The 6777-nt window shown below is 52.0% G+C and overlaps 1 long non-coding RNA gene across 1 annotated transcript; it reads left to right on the top strand.

Annotated features, from left to right (window-relative positions):
* The first annotated feature begins 1872 nt into the window (after positions 1 to 1872).
* LOC102499703 (uncharacterized) lies at positions 1873 to 5860 on the top strand. The gene is made up of 3 exons (XR_334254.3): positions 1873 to 2473; positions 3927 to 4038; positions 5621 to 5860. It is a non-coding gene; the product is annotated as an uncharacterized LOC102499703 (long non-coding RNA).
* Positions 5861 to 6777: the final 917 nt, after the last annotated feature.

Genomic DNA, 6777 nt, shown 5'->3' with positions numbered 1-6777 from the left:
GTTTTAGAGACAAGATGCTGCCTGGAGCCCCACCTCCACCAGCTGTCACTGCATGTCATACTCGGCTGGCCTCTGGGCCTTGACTTGAGCAAGCCCCACTCATCTCATTAGCCTTGGGCCAACAGCCTCGAAAAGACCCACATCATCCCACCCATGGGAGAGATGGCTGAATTTGTCCACAGCTGCAGACCCCACCCACCTTCACTCTCTCCAGCTGTGCTCAGCCTTCGCCATCTTGAATCTTAATTTTCAAGAGAGAGGGTCTACATTATCATTTTGTGCTGGCCCCACAAATTAAGTAGCCATTCTTGCTTCAGAGCCACTTAATACAGGTTCTCAGTGGCTGAAGTATATGGGGGTTTCCATAAAACAAGGGTCTGGCTAGCCATGGGGCCCCTCTAAACAGGGAGACCCACACCTAGGTCCAGAATAGCCATACTGGAGCCATTTCCTGAAGGAGCCTTACACAGCTTGGTGCCTGCCCCTCGACCACTTTAATGATTGGCAGCCCACCACTTCAAGAGTGAGTCCGGTCCACAGAACCATGTAACTGATGGTAAGCAGAGGGGCTGGGGCCACAGGGCTGGGCCCTATTATACGCTCTGTGCTAAATATCTCTGGGAGGCACAGGACCCAGCTCTGTCTTTAGTGTGACTATAGGGCCCCATTAGGAGGCATGACCTGAGTGGGACAAGGTCTGGCACCCCTTTTCAGCAATATTGGAGCAACCCCAGGCATGAGCTAATGTGACATTTGCAGGACAGCCAACAATGCTCAGTGGTGGCCCAGTTGTGCCTCAGTGGCCCCAGTGGTTTAGACCCACAGCCTAGCCCAGTCCCCTAGGCTCCAACCAGCTGGCTAACTGGGGATGGCCATTCCCAGCTGTGCTCAGGGATCTGAAAGGCCCTTCTTTTCCTAAGAAGCCTCTTTTGGGGTTTCAGGAAGGAAGTGGAAATAGTGAGAGGAAACCACAAACCCATATAACTCTAATAGCAGCGTCACCTCGTGGTCCACGGCAGGGGGAGGGCTGTTCCACGCACTGCCTGTCATCTTGAAAGTACCCTGGGGAGGGGTGGCATGTCATTCTCCCTATCTTACAAGTGACACCACAGCAGCTCAGAGAAATCCAGGGACTGAGACTAGCCAGCAAGGCCAGTATGTGGACAGGTGGGAGCCTCTGACTTGGGAGCCTCAAGTCAGCCAGTCTGTTTGCAGAGCCTGGACCAGAGGAGCCAATGGGTCAGCCGGCCAAGTTTCCTCTGCTGACAAGAGGTTCCCCCTTAAGGATACCAGCACGGAACAAGGCTCAGCCAGATCGTCTGTCTCTGGGAACATTCTCTTACGGAGAACCCCAGTGAGGAAGAGAAAGCTGAGGCCAACAACTTCTGTTTCTCTGCAAACAACCTTGTAAAGGGTGGAAGGACCCCAGATTGTGCTTTTAATCAGTGTCAGGGATTCCTTGTCTCTGAGCACTTAAATGCTGGCGGTTACCTCTTCCTGTCTGGGTCTGCAACTCTGCTTCCAGAACCTCTGGTTTCAAGGCTGAATTTGAAGCCACAGCAGACCCCCAGCCAGTAGGGCTGGTGACAGGCTCCTGCTCCCCAGATGGAGCTGGCCACACCTGCAGGAACCGTGAGCCCGGGCAGCGCTTCATCCCCTTTTGTCACTGTGACCACCCTGGGAGCCGATTACACCCCTTAAACCTCCTGGGATCACAGACCCCGGCCACTGCAGAGGATGAAGCCGACTGAGATGAGACATGTTTTTCCAATTAGTTATAAACCACCCATGTTGGAACTTCGGCCACACTGGCTGGCTGGCTTCCCATTACCCAAGATTCCTCATTTTTTCTTTCTCCATAAACAATTTCACAAGGTTTTCAAGCAGATTTGGTACTAAAGGCCCATAACTGTGGAATAAACAAGATGCTCAGGGCCCGCTGCCTACGCCCACCCCCATGAGAAAGCCAGGTCTCCGCTGTCTGCCTGAGCCCTGCAGGGGGGAGGAGGGGGGAAATTACCTCCCGCCCACGGAGCAGCCCCGCCTGGGGCTGGTGGAGACTCCTGTCCGCACATGCAATTATGTTCTGTTCGCACTGGATATACGCTTGACTACATACATATACTTCTAAAAAGACTTTTCTCCGCTGCCTTTCCTTTCTCAAGCCGTCTGGGCCAGCCTGCCAAACTGGGGAGGCAGGCCAAGATCCTGAGCCAGCAAGCTCACTCTCCTTAAAGGGCCATACCACCAGCCAGCAAGGCAGAGTACGTGAAAAGCGGGGAAACCACCATGCCCACACCTCCCAAGACAAAGCTGGTCTCGCCGTGGGCAGGGCAGCTCTGGGAGTGGGTGACTAATAGCAGCAAGGAGAATGTTACAACCAGGGCATCAACACACCTGATGAACTGCCACGGGTTTAACGCGGTCATTGCATTCCCGTTCTGGAGAAGAGAGACAGAGCCTCGGTGGCCAGGTGAGTGGGCGTGGAGCTGCAGTTGAAAACCCTGATTGCTGCCTCTAAAACCTGCCTTACCCCATACACTGATGTATGTGGCCGATCCCTGTGGGGTAACCTCCTCACCCACACAGTCCCTGCCCTGGGGGCACACCTTCTCCCAGGTATTCAACCCAACACTAATCCTGGTGTTGCTCTGAAGGCACTTTGCAGATGTCGTTCAAGTCCCAAATCAGTTGATCTTGAAATGAGGGAAGTGTGTGTGTGGGTGTGTGTGTGGGGGGGAGGGGGGGCGCTGACCTGCCTTAAGGAGTCCTTAAAATCCGGGCCTGGAGGGCAGACGGGCAGAGATTGGAGTCATGACAGTCTATGCACATTTCTGGCATGAGATAGAAGGGCCCTGAGGAGCTGAGAGGAGCCCCCCGTTTATGGCTGGCAAGGAAATGGCACCTCAGTCGGACCATCACAAGGGGCTGAATTCAGCCAACCACCAAGTGAGCCTAGAAGCAGCTTCTTTCCAGAGCCTTTCTTTTTTTCTTTTTTAAAAGTTTTTGCCATAGGGCATGTGCGCTTGCCAGAGACAGTGAGAGGGAAGTGAGAAATTACCCCCCAGGGCGGATGGCCACCCACCACGATCCCTTCTCCTCCATTCTCCTCTTAGGAGTTTGGGCATGCACGCGCATGCACCCGGCATGATTTTCAAGTCACCAAGTTGGGAACTCGAACTGTGGTCAGTCATCTGGGAGTCCAGTGCCTTAACCTCATGCCACCTGCTGGCCCCCCAATAGTTTTCTTTTAACGGACTCACTTTTGACGTCACTGCCTTGTGACACCTGTAGTAGCTCAGCATGGGAGATGGTCCAAGAGGTCTGAGAGCAGGATGAGGCCAGTTCCTCCATACTGGCATCTTCCATCCTCCATTTCTCCTCCTCAGAAGGCTGGGGATGACTGGCCCTACTGGTTGTGGCCCTGCAGGCTCCTGAGTCCTTCCCTCACCCTCTGGACTCTGGGGCCCCTGCCTGAGGGGCCTCCACAGCACTTACCAGGTCAGGGAGCTACAGGCCTGCAGCTGTGAATCCTGGTTGATTCTAAGAAGCACCTGGAGAGCGCTGTGAACACTGAGGTTCCTGCGCCCTCACAGACTCCAACTCAAGGCTCGAGGTTAGAAACAGCCACGTTCAGGATCGCAAATCCTGCTCGCAGGATTGGCTGTGCTCTGGGAAAGTTTTCGAATGCAAACGTGGCACAGCTTGGGATCGGCGATCGGCGGATGGTGTAATGGTTACATTGCTGGACTCCCATGTAGTCAACTGCGGTTCGAGTTCCAGACCTGGTGGCTTAAAACTCATGCTGTGTGTGTATGTGTGAGTGCCCAAAATCCCAAGAGGGGAATGGAGGAGAAGGAACTGAGGTGTGGCCATCCCCCCTGGGGGGTGATTTCTCACTTTCTGCCTCTCTGTCTCTCTGGCAGGCATGCACACCCTATAGCAAAAATCTCTTAAAAAAAAGAAAGAAAGAAAGAAAGAAAATAAGTGGCAAGGCTGTACATGGAGTGGGCCAGCGTCCAACGCCTACTTTTTCAAGTAAGCATCACCCATGGGATGAAGACCTCTGGTCCTGCTGTCCCCTCTTCTCACAGGACTTGAAGTCAGGTGGTGACAGACCCTGCTGAGATGCCCCCTTCCTATCTGGCGTGGAGGAAGGGAAGCTCAGTGGTTAGGCATTTCTGGGTGTAGAGTCTTGTTGTTTGTTCTTTCCTAGTTTTTCCAGGCCATGGCACATCTCTGGTCCCTTGGATCAGAACAGAACTAGATGGTAGCTCTCTGGGTTGCCACCTCTCGTATTCTGAGAGCAGACAGCTTGTTTCCTGAGTCTCACGGGCCCACGTGGAAAGGAATTGTGCACAGGGGGAATCAGACTCAGGACTTCCCCTATCAGAGAGGATGAGTGAGATGACGTGATCAGCTTTGGGGATGATGAGTGTTCGAGAGGTACGGACTTTGAGTTGATGCTGTAATGAGACGAGGCCCTGGGGGCCCTGTGGCAGGGTCAATACATTTTGCATTTGGGACATGCGTGCATCTCTGGGGACTAGAGGGCAGGCAAGGTGGGAAGAATGCCACTTGTCCTTCACCCCCAGAATATCCACACCCCAGTCCCTGTGATGTTACCTTCTGTAGCAAAAGGGACTTTGTAGGTGTGATTATATTAAGAGCCTTGAGATAGAGAAGGCAGCCTGAATTATCCAGGCGAGCCCAATCTAATTACACGGGTTCCTAAAAACAGAGAAGGTTCTCAGGCTGTCGACAGGAGGGATGGCAAAATGGGGGGTCAGAGAAGAGCCCGTGTGGCACAGGAGGCAAACTCAAGTCTTGTTCCCCGTGTGCACCCCCAGGCCTGAGACCGAGCAGGTGTTCAGTAGGTGATGGTGACAGAAAGTGACGGGGCCATGCAGCTAACACAGGCAGAACATGGGGAGCTGCCTCTCATGTCTAAGCAAGGCTGGGCTGAGAAGGAACTGTGAAGCAAGGCTGACAGTTTACATGCTCCAGTTTCTAACTGTGCTTTGCTGTACTGGCCTGCAGTCAATTTCTCTGCCATGAGCTTTATGGACGGTACCCCATAAGGGCAAAATAACACCCCCAGCCTTACTGTAACTTTTACAATAATCCTGAAGGAATGCGGATCCTTAACGTGGGAGAACGGGAATATCCCCTGAGACTCACTCCACCTGCCTGTAAAATGTCAATAAAGAATGCTGCATTCACCTCTCCTACTGGGGATTACATAGATAGCAGTGAAAAGTTTGAGTTAATGGAAAGCTACTAAATTGGTGAAACGACCTCAGTAGCTGGGGGAGGCTCAGGGACTCATCTGGGAGGCACTGATACCCCAAACAAAGACCATGAGTCACCTTTGATTTCAGGACAAGGGAAGATTGCCGTTCTCCAAGCCACAGCCATTGTATAGAACAGCACGTAGAGGGTCCCAAGTACACAGTAACCTTTAGGTCAGTCATTAAGCTGCTCACAAGACCACACTCCTTTCCCATGTAGGCAATAGGTTCACCCCCATAGCTGTAAATTACCCCAGAAGCAATATAGATATTTCACTTTAGTATATATTAACCATGTCTTTACTTAACAAGACAAGATTTCTATCTAGGCCCTTATAACCAGCAATGCTGCTGCCTTGGCCCAGGACTGAAGTTATCGAGTTGACCTGGGACTGAAGTTATCAAGCCTCCTGCAAGTCCCCTCTTCAAAAGACCCTTCCTGGTAATCAAGATCTAAGAAGAAAATGCACCATACAAAATGGACTCCTTCGTTCTAAGGAATGTGTTTGGCTTCACCTGATCAAACAGAACAGTGCATCATGTTTTATGATTATTGTTTCCATACTTTGTATACCCTGTTTCTTTAAATCTTTTACCTACTTCCCCTCACCCATCCTACTCCTGTCAAACTCCTTCAATAAATACGTATGTCTCCTAGCCATCAGGGCTGCAGTCTTGAGCTGGCTCTGACTATAGTCGGCTGAGAACATGCTATAGAACATTGAGATTTCAGTCTGATTTTAGTTCACCCGTGTCGCCTTCCTGTGTACGAGCTTCAACCCAGCCCGGCTGGAGCAGGCCTCCAGCAAGAAAGGCTAAAGGAGCATTTCCAGAGCACCTTCTCAAACTGCTGTTCTCGGTTAGTAGCCACGTGGACAAGTTACCTAAGCTCTCTGTAGATAGCAGACACCAGGCTCAGAGAGGTGAAGGAAGCTGCCCAAGGTCATCCAGTTAATAAACACTGGTGCTGGGTTCAAAAGCAGGCCTGGGGGACCAGCAGTTAACGTAATGGCTGTGTTGCTGGACTCCTATGTAGTCGACCATAGTTCGAGTCCTGGCCCCGGCGGCTTAAACTCACATTGGGTGCGTGTGCATGCGTGCCCAAGATTCCGAGAGGAGAATGGAGGAGAAGGGATTGAAGTGTGCCCATCCCCCTTGGGGAGGTGATTTCTCACTTTCTGTCTCTCTGTTTCTCTGTCTTTCTGGCGAGCGCACACACCCTATAACAAAATCCTCTCCCCCCAGAAAAAGAAAGAAAGAAAAGAAAAAGCAGGCCTATCAGAACCTATCTGAGAGCCAAGTCTGACACCATGCCCCACTCCCAGGACAAATGGCACAACTCCTGGGGAAGGCAGCTGCAAAGCTTCTCACGGCCCTGTTTTGTTCCTTTGGCCCATTCTGTGGCTTTTCATTCTGGTCACCTGGCTGTCATTCCATTTCCCATAGCTCAGGGCAGCCAACTGTCTGGGCAGACCAGTAGGGGGTG

Source organism: Tupaia chinensis, unplaced genomic scaffold (genome assembly GCF_000334495.1).
Source record: "Tupaia chinensis unplaced genomic scaffold, TupChi_1.0 Scaffold000182_1, whole genome shotgun sequence".
Classification (NCBI taxonomy): domain Eukaryota; kingdom Metazoa; phylum Chordata; class Mammalia; order Scandentia; family Tupaiidae; genus Tupaia; species Tupaia belangeri.
Note: the sequence above shows the minus strand (reverse complement) of the source record. Positions and strands in the feature narration are given on the sequence as shown.